Here is a 14,873-nt window from a genome sequence, read left to right on the forward strand (position 1 = left end):
TTTGGTTTTTGGTTTTTCTCCGGTACCAGGAACTGAACTCACGACCTTGCGCTTGCCAGGCAGGCGCTTTTGCCGCTGAGCTAAATCCCCAGCCCCCTACTGAGATTTTCTATCTGTTCATGATTCAGTCTTGATAGATGGTATGTTTCTAGGAATTATCCTTTTCTTCTGTGTTATCCAATTTATTGCCATATAATTGCCTGCAGTAATTCCTTATGGTCTTTAGTATTTCTGTGGTATCAGTTGTAATGACTCCTATTATATTTATAATTTTATTGTTTTCTGTTCTTTTTTCTTAGTCTAGCAATGATCTGTCAATTTTATCTTTTTAAAAAATAACTCTTAGTTTCATTGATCTTTTCTAGTCTCCATTTCTTTTATTTCTGTTGGGATTTTTGTTTTCATTTTGCTGCATTGGTGTTAGTATATTCTTCTTTCTAGTTCCTTGAGGTGTACAGTTAGGTTGTTTATTTCAGAACTATTTTTTCCTTATTTAGGCATTCATTACAATAAACTTCCTTCATTGAACTACTTTTGTGCATGTCATAATTTTTGGTATGTTATACTTTCATTTTTCTCAGAATATTTTTGAATTTCCCTTTTGATATCTCCTTTGACCCATTGAGTGTTCAGAAGTGTGTTGTTTAATTTCCACATATTTGTGAATTTTCCAACTATTCTTGTTTTGCATTTTTCATTTCCTTGGGATTGGAAAAGATATTTGATATCATTTCAGTCTTCTTGAAGTTGTTAATACTTGTTTTGTGATCTGTCCTTGAGAACATTGTATGTGTGTTCTGCTGCTGCTGGATGCAATGTTCTGTGTATAGCTGTTAGGTTCATTTGGCCTACAGCAGTGGTGGCAAATCTATGGCACATGTGCCTTAGCAAGTGTTTGCTATCATTGAAAGGTTTGCCATCAATGGTCTGTTGTATTGTTCATAGCTGCTGTTTCATTATTGATTTTGTCTTCTTTTTTTTTTTTTTTTTTTTTTTTTTTTACTTGGGATTGAGCCCTGGGCCTTTGCATTGAGCAGCATCCTCAGGCTCTTTTTAAATTTTCTATTTGAGATAGCATCTTGCTAAGTTGCCAAGTTGCTAGTTGCCTGGGCTGAGCTTGAACTTATGATCCTCTTATCTCAGCCTCCCAGAGTGCTGGGATTGCAGACATGGGCCACAATGACTGGCTGATTTTCTGTCTTAGTGATCAACCCATTGCTTAAAGTGGGATATTGAAGTTCATCACTACATTTTATTGTATTGTGTCTGTTTCCTCTCTTTGGTTTTATTAATATTATCTTATATATTTAGGTGCTTCAGTGTTTGGTGCATATATATTTACAACTTTTTCTTGCTGAGTTGACCCTCTTATCATTATATATTTACTTTCTTTGTCTCCTGTGATAGTTTTACTTAGAGTCTGTTTTATGTGGCATAAGTATAGCTACTCTGGCTCTGTTTTAGTTATAATTTACATGAAATATCTTTTTCTGTCCTTTACATTCAGCCTATATATGTCCTTAAACCTAAAATGAGTGTCTTATAGGCAGCATTTAATTGATTTTAAAAATTCTATTTAGCCACTCTGTGTTTTTTGATAGGAGAATTTGAGGTTTCCAACTAAAGTATTTATGCCTAGGCTAAGATTTACTACTTCCAGTTTGCTACTGATTTTCTGTTTCATAGTTCTTTTGTTCTGTGCTTCCTATTTTGTTATTTTCCTTTATGAATTTTATTGTGATATGCTTTGATTCTTTTGCTTTATTTTTTGTGTGTTGACCAAAGAGTTTTTGTTTGTGATTACCATGAGGTTTACATAAAATATCTTATAGCTATTACAATTTATCTTAATCTGACAACAACTTGCCTTTGACCACATAATTTTCATATGCTTCCATGTAGTTACTGTTCTTTTATTGGGACCAGAAGAATTTCATTCAACATATTTTTGGGGGGAGGCAGATCTAGTGGTGATGAATTCATAGCTTTCATTTGAATATAATTTTTTTTTTAATTTTTGAAGGAAAGGTTTGCTGAATACAGTATTCATGGTTGGTAGTCCTTTTTTCTACCAGGAGTATCAGTAGAAAATGGTATATTTTCTACTTTAAATATACCATTTCATATTTTCCTGGCTTGTGAGGTTTCTGCTGAGAAATCTCCTCATAGCCTTTTGAGGGTTCCCTTATATGTGGCAATTTGTTTTTATTTTGCTGCTTTCAAAATTCTCTTCTTATCTTTCACTTTTGAGAATTTAATTATAATATGTTTTGGTGTAGAGCACTACACTTAATCTATTTGAGATTCTTTGTGGAATTCATGGATTTAAGTGATCATTTCTCATGCCAGATTTTGGGAGTTTTCTATCATTGTTTCTTTACATAAATTTTCTGCCTTTTTTCTTTCTCTTCTCTATCTGAAATTTATTGTTCTATTGTATCTCATAATTCCCATAGGATTTCTTCACTGTTTTTTATTCATTTTTCTTTTTGTTCCTCTGACTGAATAATTTCAAGTCCACTAATTCTGTTGTTTGATAAAAAAAACCCTACTTTGGCATTTTTCAGTCCAGCCATTTTGTTCTTTTGCTCCAGAATTTCTATATATTCCTGTTTATTGTTTCTAGCTCTTTGTTGAATTTATCATTTTATGTGACTTATTTTCCTGATTTTATTTAGTTGTTCTCTTGTAGCCTACTGAGCTTCTTTAAAATGCTTAGTTTTGATTCACTGTCAAGTGGTGCATCAATTTCTATTTATTTAGGATCAAGAAATGCTTATTTATTTTGATCTTTTGGTGTTGTCATGTTTCCTTGATTATTCATGATCCTTGTGGAGATATATTGATATCTGAACATTTTAACAAGTAGGCTTCTATTCCTGACCCTGCAGACTGGGTTTTGGAGGAAAAGCCCTTCATCATTTAGCCAGTTTAGAGGTTTTGGGAAGGCCATGTAATAGAGTCCATTGGAGGGCTTGTTGCTAAAGTTCTGATCCAGCTGGAGGCCTGGTGCCTGGATCTTCAGGGCCAGCTCAGAGGTTAAATCCATGAGACTAGCCTGAGGTCTGGGGCTATAGGGGATGGATTGGCATTAGGACACTCCTTGAGCCTGGGCCTGCTAGAAACTTTCAGTGCTAGATTCTACTAGAACAAGTCTATGTGCTGGGTTTGCTGGGTCATGGAGCTGTAGAGGTTGGCCTGGATCTTGAAGCCACAGGAACTAGTGTGGTGCTGGGTGGGCTTGGAGTCTGTATATTCAGGGGCCAATACTCAGACTGTCTCTGCAAATATTAGTTAGGTGTCTGAGGCCAAGGGGGCCTGCATACAGTCTGGAGAGCCTGGAGAGTGGGTCTGTAGCTGTAGACCTGGAGTGGAGGGTTGTTGAGGCTGATACTGCACTATAATCCTGGGACTGTGGTTTGCCTGGGTTAGCTTGGCAGTGGAGCAGACCTGGACACTGGGTCTGCCAGAGCTTGCCTTGCCTGAAGGTGGGCTTGAAGCCAAGGCTAGGCATCTGACCTGGTAATAATTCAGCCTGAAACCTTGGGCTGCAGAGTCATCCTGAAAGTTGAGGTTGTGAGATTTGGTCTAGCACTGGAGTCCATAGCAAAGTAGGTTGCTCAATTCATTTTCTTTTTCCCCTATTGAAAGTATTTCTGCCCTGTGTGTCTGGGCTTGGGGGAGAGGTGACACAGGTAATGTGAACCTGTCTTTCTTACCCTCATCAATGGATCTTCTTTTATGTCTGTGTTATACTAGCTGCTGCAGTCTCTTATCTGGATCCCCTAGCTTTTGTGGAGGTATTTCCTTGCATGAATTGTTCAAACTGATGTATTGATGTTTCTGTTGGAGGATGAGCCTGGGAAATTCCTATTTCATTGTCTTGGTGATGTCACTCCCCTTCTGTCTCAGATATTTATTTGTTAATTTTTCTGCATTTCCTACTACAGTACTCTGTGACAAATCCAGGAATGAATTTATTTTGTTTATTGCTGAATTTCAGACAGTGTCTGAAATGTAGCTCAATAATACTTGTTCAATAGAAATTTTTAATTAATGAGAAATTCTACATTTTAATTATGATTTGTGCTAGATATTCCTTTTCTTCTGAACTTTATTAATGCCCTTGTCTCCAAGTCTTTGCATCTCTGCTCTGTGACTATAGACTTTTCCTTTCACCATTCTGTTATGAGAATTTTCAAAGAAAACCTTATTAAGATGCATTTGGCCAACAGCTGGACCCTTTCATTTCTGTACCTACCCTGTCACTCATTTCCCCACTCATCCAAACTGGAAGGCACCCAAAAAACATAGCTGTGTGAGCAAAGGCAGAAAGCTCCGGAGCTTTATGAGTTTCTTCTAGTGGGATTGTCGTAACCAGGCTCCTTCAGCCCTACAGGTGGCTCAGTGCAGACAGTGTGGCTCCCCACAGAAGGTGATGGCACACCTACCTATGACCCTCCATGGAGAGCCTTCTTCTTTGGTTTCACTCTGTGACTAATGAATACTGATAATCACTAAGGTCACATGTTAACGGATGGCCTTCTCCACCAGGCTGAGTGGTGTACTGCATTTACCCAAGACCTTCAAAAGCCTCCAGGATGAGATGAGTCCCTAGATGTGCCTATGTTCTCTTATTATCACTGCTCAGCTGGTGTATAACCCTGGGTTGTCTTGTCCTGTTGCTTAAATGATTCGAGGGAGCCTTTATGTCCCCCACCACTGAGGCCCTGAGTTTGTTAGGTTGGACCCAAAATGTGTCTTCCATTCTTTTTATATCACAGTATCCCAGACAAGCTCCAGGCCACAGTGAGTGTATTGGTCCGTGTCACCTGGAGGAGGATAACCAATAAGATTCATATATATGTATATATGTGTGTGTATGTATATATATATATATATATATATATATATATATATATATATATATAGTTATTAGATTGGTCTCCACAGTGGGAGGCTGAATAGTTCTACAATGACCTTTAGCAGGCTGGAGAGCTGAGGAAACCAGTAGATGCTCAGTTCAAGAAGCCACAAGCCTTAGAACCAGAAGGACCAGGGCTGTAGCCTCAGTCTAATGCTGAGACATGCAAACCCCTTAGAAAATTGGTAGTGCAAGTCCAAGTTCAAAGGTTTTTCATTTTATTTTGTTTTTGTAGTACTAGGAAATGCCTTGCACATTCTGGCATTTCCTAGTGCTCTACCACTGAGCTACATCCCTAGCCTTGCCACACAATGAAACAATGTTAATGTAGAAATCCCTGAAAATTGCACACGCGCGCGCGCGCACACACACACACACACACACACACACACAAAACTGTTAGCTACAATAAAGAAATTTAGCAAAGTTGCCAGATACAGAATCAATATACAAAAACCAACTGCATTATCATAAATGAACAATGAATCTGAAGAAAATCTAAAAGAATAATTGAACTTGCAGTATTATCAAGAAGAATAAAATACTTATCAATAGATTTATCCAAGGAGGTGAAAGACTTCTATGCTTAAAACTACAATATATTGCTTAAAGAAATTTTTTTTTTTTTGGTTTTTTTCTGGTACTGGGAATTGAACTCAGGACCTTGCGCTTGCCAGGCAGGCTCTGTGCTGCTGAGCTACATCCCCAGCCCCTGCTTAAAGAAGTTTTTAAGAAATAAATAGATAAAAAAAACACTTGTATTCATGAACTGGAAAATGTAATATTGTTTTTTTTCCAGTACCAGGAATCAAACTCATGACCTTGCGATTGCCAGGCAGGCACTGTGCCGCTGAGCTAAATCCCCAGCTCCAAAATGTAATATTGTTAAGATCCCAATAGTATACAAAGCAATCTACATATTTAATGTGATCTGTTTCAAAATCATAATGATTTTATTCAAAGACATAGAATAATTCCATCCTACAATTTATATGGAACATTAAGGATCCCAAACTGTTATACCATTTTTGAAAGAGAATAAAGTTAGAGGTCTCATACTTAACTGCTTCCAAAACTTTTTGCTATAGTCACCAAAACACTTTGGTAGTGGTACACATATAAACCAATGGAGTGGAATAGAAAGTCCAGAAATGAACACTCACATCCATGGCCAAATGATTTTCAACAAGGGTGCCAAGACCATTCAATGAGGAAAGAAACATAGTTTCAAAAAAAAAATATTGGGAAAACTTCATATCTATATCTAAAAGAATGAAGTTCTGCCCTTACTTCATATCATATGCAAAAAACTCGAGATAGATCAAAGGTTTAAATATAAGATTAAATTTATAAAGCTCTTAGAATAAAGCAGGAGAAAAACTTTATGGCATTGGATTTCATAATGATTTCTCAGATAGGACACCAAAATCAGAGACAATAAAAGTGGAGATAGATAAATTGGAGTACATTAAAATTAAAACCTTTCATGAATCTAAGGTCACTGTAAATAAAGTCAAAAGGAAATGGGAGAAAATATTTGTAAATTATATATCCAAAGAGAAATTCCTGTCTGGACTATATAAAGAATTATGTAGAATTACATAGACTATATAAGAATCCCTACAGCTCAAAAGCAAACTGACCCAAAAAATCTAAACTTTAAAATGGGCAGAAGAGTTGCGTAGACATTTCTCCAAAGATGTTCAAGTCACCAGTGAGCATAGGTAAAGATGTTTAGCCTCACCAGTCATTAGGAAAATGCACATCAAAACCATAGTGAAATCACTTTATGCCCAGGAGGATGGCTGCTATATCAAAAAACAGAAGCCAACCAATGTTGGTAAGTCTGTGGAGAAACTAGAACACATGTGTGCCTCAGGAGGGAATGCCAAATGATCTGGCCACTGTTGAAAATGTTATAATGATTCCTCAAAAAATTAAAAATAGAATTACATAGGATCTAGGAATTCATACCTAAATACATTCTCAGAGGACCGGAAGCAGGGACTCAGATAGGTATCTGTCCACCCACACTTATGGCAGCATTATTCTTAGTAGCCAAAGTGTGGGAGCAATCCAGATGTGCAATTACTGATGAAAGATAAACAGAATGTGGAATATTGTTTGGCCTTAAAAAGGAAGAGGACTCTAACATACGCTACAACATGTATGAACCTTACAGATTAAACCAGCTATAGAAAAACAAATCCTGTATATCTTCACTTACATGACATATCTACTGTAGTTAAACTCACAGAAATACAAAGTAGAATGCTGGTTTACAGGGGCTGGATGGAGGGATGAGGAGTCACTGTCTCATGGGCCTGTATTTTCAGTTTTGAGAGATGAAAAATTCTCAAAATGAAGTGAGCAACAGTGGGCATGAAATTAACACACTTGGACTGCACACTGAGACATGGGTTAAGAGAATAAATATTATGTGCAATTTACCACAATTTAAGAAAAAATCCATAATTCATAGATGGACCTCCACAATTGTTCCACTATTCACATTAGATCTGTAGAGTTTTTGTGTGGGTTTATAAGTGTGCATGTATGCACACATACACACACACACACACACACACACACTGATTCTTTTCACCTGACAGCCCTGGAGCATGTAGAGAGGTACAAGTTATGCCAGATGGTGTCTGTACGCATGAGCAGAGTGAGAGAGAATCCAGTCATTGCAGTGAAACCCAGTGATGTTCTTGTAATTAAGTGCTGGAAATGTTGAGAGCTACTGGGGCAGAGCAGAATGTCTTTGCAAAGGGGCAGGTGTCTGAGTTGTATTTTGAAACATTAGGCGTTTTACAGGCAGAGAAAGAGGATCAAAGCTTGTCAGGAGGGAGAATAATGTGGAAAGGCATGGGATCCTGAAAGATCGAGGTGTGTTAGGGGCAGTGAAATCCAGCGATTTGTTGCGCACAGGTAGTGGTGAGGTGTTAGACTGCGGGAGAAGTCTGGGGTAAGAATTTGGGGACTTCAGTTTCCTGGCTGGTAACCAGCAAAGGGTTCCTCCTGCCCACTCCAAGGTGGTCTTGCTCATTTGTTTTTAATAATGAGAATATTTTAGCTGCAACATGACTCTTTTTTCATCACCAGGAATTGGCTGTCACTGCACAAGTCCCACAGTAACCCTGAAGACCACCACTTGTAGCTCCGAAGAAGGAAGTTGCCCATATCCTGGCTCTCAAAGAGTGGCACCCTCTTTCTGTTGCCTCTTAGATCTATGCACTTGAAAGCAGTGAGGTCCCTAGTGTTATTTATCTTTGCCATCTAGAATAGTTCCATCAAATAATGTACTTTAAATTTCCTCATAGGTATATTAAAGGAAAAAAAGTCCAAATGAAGTTGACTTGAATAATGTACAGTATTTTCCCCACATTATTCTTGGAATAATAGTGTTTCAACATGAAACTGGTGTATACCTTATCAGTGAGGTACTTAAATTCTCTTTTTCTACTAAATCTTCAAAATCCAGTGCGTGATTTTTCATTAGCGAATACTTTCTATTTACAGCACATCTCAACCCAGGCGACCCACATTTGCAGATTCGGTAATCACCTGTTTGTTGCCAGTGACCATCTTGTGAGCAGATCTAGAACATGCAGTGGTTTCAACCCATTCATAACAGCCATGTATTTCTCAAATTCTTTGGTTGGAATAAAACATGATCAGCACGAATGTACCTTCTTAAGACTTTGCACTCAGTGCAGATCAAATTGTTTCTCTAGCATTTAGGAAGGAATGATAAACTGATACAGTGTGATTCTCACTGACACTTTCACTTGCCAGGAATATAGTATCTAAAAAATATGCGATCATGTCAAATCATGGTAGTTAGTGCCAGCAATCAACTTGTCAGGGGTGTGCATGCTGACTCTAACACTTCCGCTTGCCAGCCTTACATGTGGCTGTTCTTTTTCATGCATCCCAGCCAACAGAACTGAATCCTTCTTCAGGCTATGCACACTGGCCTGCTAGTGTAGGTGGGATTGAAATTAGAAAAGAAATTAGCCTGAAGGGTAAATGAGAAAGTGATCATTAACCTCATTAAATGTTGAACATAAACACATGAGCATGCATCAGACACTTTTGTAGGTATGTTCGCATATCTGTGTCTTGCAGCCCAAATCAATAGTTTTTTCAGTCAGCATTTAAGCATCTTCTACTGCTTTTCAAATTTCTACTCATTGTACGTGTTGCATATTTTCAACATACAGATTTGGAACTCTTAAATCATACATTATCTTTTTCTCATTAGCAAAATTTCTTCTGCAAGCCATATGTTGTTGTCCCCTTAAAATACAAATGATTTGTTTTCATCATAACCAGTTAGGTTCTTGCCAAAGGTAGGAAATAATCTTTTGAGATAGGGGCTCTTACAGCACAGCTCTCCAATCAAGATAACAAACTGGTGGGAAACCACAGCAGTGAGAAAGAAAATAAGACCTGAGCCCAGGGGCTTAGTGCTGTTTTCAAGCTTTGAAGGAAAACAAAAATCCTAAAAACAACTTATTAAACAACACACACTTGTTGTCTTCAAAAGAAAGGCTGGTTTTTCCTTATCTCTTACTTTTTATTTCTTTACAAAGGAGTCTTTTCCAAAATGCAAGTGGTTGTAAAGGGAAAGATTGTGCTTCTTGTAAAAAGTGGTAATTAGACAGATAGGGGAAACAAGGTAAAGAGTATAAAGTTTCAGGCTGGCAAAAATAACCAAACCCTGCATCTAATTATGTAAGTTGGAAACATCTAGAAAGAACACAATTTGAAGTTATATATTGAAAGGGTTGCTAGTTCTGGATATAGTCTCATGAGAGTCTAAAGAGGGAGTACTACATTACAAGATTTGCTCTCTGAGGACCTAGGGCAGTACAGGAAGAGAGATGAATGTAGAAAAGAGACCACTGTAGGAAGTAAGACAGTAATAGGAAATAAGAAACTTGGTTGCTTGCCCCAACCTGGGTAAAGGAGAGGTTTACTGTAGAGGAAACCAAGATCATTTTCTTTGAGCATTATAAAAGAGTGTAACCTACTTTATTACACTATAGGCATCCTGTACATAGGCATCCAAGCCTATACCTTAGCTTTTATTTCTCTTAATTTTTTACTTTTTTCTTTTTTACTTATTTTAGCAATTGGAGCTTTGCCTCTTTCCCCATTGGTGGTCTTTTCTTTTTGGCTAAACTTGGACAACTCCTAACTCATGTTACTTGATTTAACATTAACACCCAAAACTTTTTCCTCTTCTTCAAAAGAGCTTGTTGGGATTTTGATAGGGATTGTGATAAATATATAAATCAAGTTCATGGGAACTAACATCTTAACAGAATTGAGTTCTAACACATCTCAACACATGAACATGACCCATCTGTCCATTTAGTTCAGTGTTTGATTTCTCTCAGCAGTATTTCATAGTTTTTGATGTACGGATATGACACATTTTTTTGCCAGATTTATCACGTTGATGTTAAAAATGTGTTGCTTTTACACTTTTTGAGTTTTGATATTTTGTTTTTAACTTCAGGTTTTGATTTTTTATTGATAATATATAAAATACAATAGATTTTTGTGTTAATTTTATATTCTCAGTTTTTCAAAACTCATTGTGTCACTTCTAAGTTTCTTGTTTACTGAAAATAGGTCAAGTGTGCAGATAAAGACAGCTTTACATTTTCTGCCCACTATGACACCTATTCTTTTTCTTGCCTTGCTGCATTGGCTACAGCTTCTATAACTTTGAACAGAAGAACAGAGAGTATATATCCCTGCTTTCCCCCTTATTTAGTGAAAATGATTTAGTGTTTTGTTCTTTAATATGATAAAAGCTATAGACATTTTTGTAGATGCCCTTTGTCAGGCGAAGAATTTCACCTCCATTCCTAGTTTGCTGAAAATTTTCACCAGAAATGAATATGGATTTTATGAAGTGCTCCTTAAGAAGTTGTTGAGATGATGCTTGTGTTATTTCATTTCCTTATAGTTTGTTAATCTTGGCCAGAAGCCAGATCTGGGGCAATACTTAAATTCTTGTGCCTTGGTTCTCTTAGGGCTCTTTTAGGGTTCTGTTGGTTTCATCAGGCTGCTGTATGAGCATGAGGGTTGCCCACTGTGGCTGCCCAATGTCTGATATCAGCACCTGTGCCTTTTGTTTTATAAATTAATATATACTAATTGTACTGCTACAGCAAGCAGGAACACCAAAAAGACACCCAGGACTTGGAGGCAGTGAACAGCTTTATTTTACACCAGTGGTCTTGGTTGGGATCACTGCCCACAACAAGGCCAGATGGCCAGTGCTTGTGGGCTATCACTTTTATATGATGCTTAAGTAGAATTGCAAAGTCAAGACAGAACAACCTGGCAGTACTCTGATTAGGTAGCAGGGTGAGATCATTGGTTACAAGGTTATATTAATGTTTATCAGTTACAAGCCTAGATTAATGATCAAGGAGCTTGTTACAGTCAGACATCCTGCATGTTCCATTATGCTGTCGTGGTGTGCTCTTATGGTTACAGGGGTCAAGAAAGTAATTACAGAGGCATGCAGTAGTTATAGAGCTAGGCAGTCTTAAAAAGAACAAAGTTTTTAAAAGAATAGTTTTTCTTCTACAGTTTTTCCCCTTTCAGTACAAATGGGTGGGGTTCACTGTAATATTTTGATACAAGCATATAGCACTGTACCTCTGTGTCTAAGAGCTTTCTTTGGCTAGCAAAGCATGTTTAGCTTGTCCAGTGGAAGTCTGAAAGTATGGAAAATAACTCCCTTGTCCTGAAATCACCCTCACCTGTGGAAGCTGGTTCATCAGCACCCTAGCTTCCTTGCCTCAGAATTACATGCTGTACCCTGTTTCCCAGAATGCCCCACGGCAGGAAGCTGTGGTTGTGTGTCGTAATAACCAGTTTAAAACTCACTTTTATTTATTGTTCTCACATAACTTTCTCATTCCCCTACTGGTATTCCCCGCAAAATTACTTGTCCCTGAATCTTTGCCTCAGTTCCTGCTGCTGGAAGAACCCAAACAAAGGCAGGGGCTAAGTGGGGACAGTTCACAAGCCTTAGGAAGGGCAGAAATCCCTTTTTAATGTAATGTTATGAAAGAGGAAAGAATTACTGCCCAAAAGCTCTAATCTAAAGATTAGAGTGAAGCCTTGAGGGAAATGATCACAAAATAATCAAATCCATGATGATCTCAGTAGAAATAAGCCAACAAATGAAGAGTTCAGTCCAGGAAAGCAGATTTGCTTAGATTTTTCTCTCTCCAGCTATTTCTCCCAATCATTATATTTATGTAAGCGAGAAATGGATGCAGATATTGGAACTGTGGCTCAACAGCCTAAAATTGGCTTCAGAAATAAACTAGGCGGGTCTCAGAAGGTCTCAAATGATGAGAAGCCAACCACGGACTCGTGTGGACTCCACAGAGTCAGGGCACCTTGGAAAGGAGGCCACATATCCTCAAAGAGAAGGAAAATGAGACAGCCCTGTGATGGAGGGGCCACAGCGAAGGACCAACCTTAAAAGGAAGTTGTTGCCAGTAAAGGGCTTGAAAATAATGAAAACAAACAGGACGTTTAAAATCTACTGGACAGAAGGAAAGATCAGAGAAGCTTGTGTCTCTGGCAGATGAAAGCTTTTAAACTCTTTCTCACTCTGTCCTTTCAGAAAAGCTCCGCAGTGAGGGTTTGGCTGAGGCAAGTTGCAGTTGATGCTAGGAAGGAAGGCAAAGCCCAGGGAACAGTGTGCTTCAAAATGACTAACAAATACGGATCATGTGGAGCTTAGCAGGGTCCACAGCAGTGATGTCCAGAGGGACTTTCTGCCTTGGTAGGAATTGTCCATCTCTGCAGTGTCCAGGACCATCGTCCCTGGAGCCACAGATGGCCATTGAGCTCTCAAAAAGGGACCAATGGTACTGAAGCTCTGAATTTCTACTTTTCTTTCATTTTAATTACTGTTCAATATAATTAACACCTATGGCTGGAGGCTTTCACAGCAGACAACCCAGGGCTGGAATAGGCACCCCAAAGTCATTTGAGATGTCACAGAGGAGCCACTGGTCTGCCATTTTGAGACATTACATGGGACATTACTGGAGATCTGAGAAGAGCCAATGTTGTTTCTCTGTTTTTCAAAAAGAAATGTGATCCTGGAAACTAGGTTTGGCCAACTCCTTAAGGTATGTGAAACAGCTCCACACAGTAAAGAACTCTGACATGATACTCGGTCCATCTGCCCAGGGTCACCTGGAAGCTGGGCTATCATCACTGGTGGAGCTCAAGCTTTGTGAGGTTATAGTCAGACAATGAAATATTGGGCTGGTTAAGTGAATGGCATCTCTAGCAGAGGATATACTTATGACAGCACAACTGGGGAACATCTTCATGCCCGTTATATTTGTCATTCATTCATTCCTTCCTTCAAGACATAGTTATCAAGTAAAACACATGAAATCATGTGGAGACCAGATGGCAAACAATACAGATCCATTCTGTGTCCTCATTTTTATGGAGAAAGTAATTTAACAAGAGGAACAGACGTCAGACCAATAATTATATTGCTTTACTTAACTATGACTATAAAAATATTAACAATAGAAAGGGCAGAGTATGGAGAGAACCAATAATGGGGGCTCAAGCTCACCTGAAGACAGCAGGGTGACCTTTCTGTGGATGTCACTTTAGAAGTTAGTGTGTCCGAGATGCTGCAGTGGGTTAGGAGAGTGAGAAAGCTTTCCAGGTTGAAAGAGCGGCACATGAGCTGACCTTAGGGATGGGGATGGAAGGATTTGGAGTATACCAGCAGCTGAAAGAATGCCAGGTCCTTTGGATTGAAGGGATTATTGTCAGGTGGGAGAGCATATGGACAGGAGACACCAGTGGTTTTTTCCCAGCCTTTATGAAGTATGATCAAAACCTATGGTGATTATTTAAATTTCATAAAATGAATTACTATGAAAAGCACATTGATATGAATCACCCTCAAAATCCTCCCCCTTACTTCAAACACTTATCCCATGAGTCTTGCTATTTCCTGAAGCAGTTCTGCAAGTCCTCTTTCCTGAGTGTCTGTCTTGTACTGTTAGGGCTGCCTCCGTGTCCTGAATTAATTCAAAACAACTACCTGCCATAGCCATTTTGACTTTGGGGAAGAGTGAGAAGTCACACAGTGCCAGATCTGGTGAATGAGGCAGATGAGGTATCACGTTTTCACAAGCCTGCATTTCTGTTGGATGGCACTTGGAAGCAACATTTATGAATCATACCTGGTAAAGACGGTTAGGAAAGATGGCTGAAGAAAGTGGCAAGCATGATGGAATTAGTGTGTTCGCAGCAAGGGGATATATTCTGAGGGAGATTCATGGAAATGTGTCTTTTGCTGCAATAAATTGTTTTTAATTTAAACCTTCCCTATATTTTTTGTATCAATCCTTGTATTACCAGAAGTGGAATCCTTTGGTCAAGCACAATATGATGGGTAACCCTCATGATCCAAGGGACAAGGGCAGAGGTACCTAGCTTTCCTGGATACCTCCTGACACAAGTGCCTCTGCCAGGCTAGGGGCCAGAGGGGACATGCTAGAAAATGGTTCTGGAGTCAATTCTACTCATTTCGCAGATGAGGAACGTGAAGCTCAAGGCAAGTGTGGGTCTTCACTAGGGTCACATAGCTAGCTAAGAGCAAAGGGGTATTGTCACATGGTCACCTAGCACCTTTGCTTTACTGGGTAGGAAAAATTCTGAAGTTCCTGCCAGGGATTCCTTGGCACCTCTTTGAGAATTCAGTTCTGTCCTGGAAATGGGCTGGATAACACCAATGACCTCTCTAGTCATGAAAATCCTTACGTTTTTATGACACCACACTAGGAGAATACATGGCCATGTAGTTGAAAGTGGAAAAATAAATGGTTCATGCGAGATGGTAAGTACAGAGGCTTGGTAA

General features: G+C 38.7%; 1 protein-coding gene across 1 annotated transcript in view; it reads left to right on the forward strand.

Annotated features, from left to right (window-relative positions):
- Positions 1–14,873, forward strand: part of Slc24a3 (solute carrier family 24 (sodium/potassium/calcium exchanger), member 3) — a gene marked incomplete at its 5' end in the record, with an annotated part of 452,308 nt that overhangs the window by 156,308 nt on the left and 281,127 nt on the right.

This window comes from Chinchilla lanigera, unplaced genomic scaffold (assembly GCF_000276665.1).
Source record: "Chinchilla lanigera isolate Chin_1 unplaced genomic scaffold, ChiLan1.0 scaffold00014, whole genome shotgun sequence".
Lineage (NCBI taxonomy): Eukaryota > Metazoa > Chordata > Mammalia > Rodentia > Chinchillidae > Chinchilla > Chinchilla lanigera.